Raw genomic sequence first — 2,389 nt, forward strand, 5'->3', positions numbered from 1 at the left:
TTCTTGCTTTTCTGATCTATCACATACTGGTGCTCAGTAAATAACCATTGCTAATGATGAGATACCGAGCAACTAGCCCAAAGTCACACAGCCCAGGCCCTGGGCCTCCTTGCTACTAACATGCACTCAGCACACAACATTTGGTCTCGTCCTTTTCCAAGATTCTACTGCAGAATGGACCAAGAACGTCTTACTCCCACCCACAATTATCACACAGAAGATACCCAAGGGCAGGGCACATTTGTGTATAGACTTCTCATAGATTTATTTCTTGTTATACATAGGTATATGTATATATACTTTTTTTGGGTAATACATTCTATATCCCCTTCCCTTGCCCGCCAAATGCACAAAAAGAAATACAAATCCTTCCAGGACTGCTATTAGGTTAAGATAGTCAGGGCCAACAAAGAATCAACTCTTAACATCTCAAGGAACAACTACCCCTCTTGGGCTCTGGGACATTGAAGCAGCAGGACTCCCAAGGTCCACGTGGGGGTGGGGGGGGATGGTGCAGAAAAAAGCAAACAACTGTAGTGTGACAGGATTCTAGGATGAAAGTTTCAATGACTCCTCGAATGGCAGACTAGCTCCCAGCTCTCTCTTCGTGGAAGTAAAGGTGGGGACCCTATGGCTCTTCAGATGCTGCCCAAACAGGTGAAGGGTGGGGAATAGAAATTGGGATCATGCATGCAAGGTTAGGGCAGCAGTAGAACACCACCTGTGAGTTATGTCAGACAAGAAACACATCCCGTCAGAGCTATAGGCAGGAACAGATGCTGAGCTCTTAAAGGGACAAGGTAATGGGGCAGAGGCATGAGCATTAGTGAGTCAAATAAAGCAACAAAAACATGAACCGTATTCGCCTCCTCCCAAGAGAGGTATGACCTACATTTAGGAGCTGAGAGAGAAGACAGAGGTGAAGGCGCGTGAATTTAGGATTATCAGCTGGCCAGGGGCACAGGAAGGCTCTCTGAGGGCTCCTAAGGGCTAAGTAGGCAGTTGGAACCTATATCCCCAGGAAAGAAATGACAGTCCCTTCAGTTCAACTTGGACCACATCTTGGCGCTCCCTCGGAGCCCCTTGTCCTTTGAGGCTTTCTTGCTGGGCTGGCGCTGGTTGGTGCCAGGAGCTGGTTCTCTCAGTTCAGTCAAGTGCTGCTCAGGATTCTGAGACGTGGCTGCAGCTACTGCTGCTGTCGTAACTTTAATGGTTTTGTTAAGATTAGCAACCTCACTCTCAATTTGCTGCTTCAGGCCCAGCTGCTGTTTTTGTGCTGATTGGCACGGCTCACTTGCTCCTCTATGCTTGACTGCACAACCTCACAACCCACACACCACTCTTGCAGGGTTTGCGCAATGGCATTTAGATCCTGCCACTGGATGTCCCGCCCAATACTGTAGTTAACTTCCAGCCTCTGATTGCGATGATCTAAAGAACCTCGAAGCACGTCAGCATACACCGCCTCAATCACCAGGTCTTCTAGCGGCCGCACATTATGCAGGGCAAGGGCCTCTAGCAACACTGCATAAGGGATGCACTTGACTTTGGCAGCCAAGGTCACAACTGATAGATGTCGAAGCTTATTCTTCTGGGCCTCTGTGAGTGGGGGAAGATTCCAGGCTTCAGCTAAGTAGTCAGCATATGTCCCGTAAGCAAACACCGTGAGTAGCCGAAATGTGGAAGCAAAGTCACTCTCAGCCAGCTCTCTAACATTGGGCATATCCAACAGTTCACCAAACACGTAGACACCAGAAGCTTCCAGCACCTGGTGGATGAGTGTGGCCAATGCTGCACCCTTGTCTGACTCGGCCAGAAGCAGAAATTGCTCCTGGTTCTGCCCTGTCACCTTCACCTCCCCGCTCATGGTTGCACTGAGCTGAGAGAAGCTGGGCTCAGGATACCTGGAGCTGGAAGCTTCGTCTTCTAGTGCACCCGGCGGGGCCGAGGCTCCGTCACCCCCAGCAGCTGTTTCGAGCCTTTCCTGCAACTGCCCCCCCCATTTCTACTTTTTTATTTTTTTTTATTTTTTTGTGTGCGTGTACCGTCAAATCAGATCTGACTGGTACAGGAGGAGATTGTCCCTGCTTCCCCGGCAGAGCAGCTGGTGGATTCGAACCGTGCGCCTCTGGGATTGTAGTTGCAGCTCCTTGCCACTAGGCATTTCTACATTTTTAAGGACACATTTTTTCCAACATTTGTACCATTTGCAATCTCACTCGTCGTGTATGAGAGTGTCTATTTCCTCATATTCTCACCAGCTTTTGTTGGTTTTTATCATTGTCACTATTGCTAGGGTAAAATTACATCTCGCTTTTCTTTCTCTCTAATGGCTAATGATCGCAAAAATCTCTTCATATATTTGTTGACTGTAATAGTAACTTCTTTG

The 2,389-nt window shown here is 48.2% G+C and overlaps 1 pseudogene; it reads right to left on the reverse strand.

Annotated features, from left to right (window-relative positions):
* Positions 1 to 1,040: 1,040 nt before the first annotated feature.
* On the reverse strand, positions 1,041 to 1,867 carry LOC102856368 (annotated as a pseudogene).
* Between the last annotated feature and the right edge of the window lie 522 nt (positions 1,868 to 2,389).

This window comes from Elephantulus edwardii, unplaced genomic scaffold (assembly GCF_000299155.1).
Source record: "Elephantulus edwardii isolate Elephantulus edwardi_28Jun2011 unplaced genomic scaffold, EleEdw1.0 scaffold00163, whole genome shotgun sequence".
NCBI lineage: Eukaryota > Metazoa > Chordata > Mammalia > Macroscelidea > Macroscelididae > Elephantulus > Elephantulus edwardii.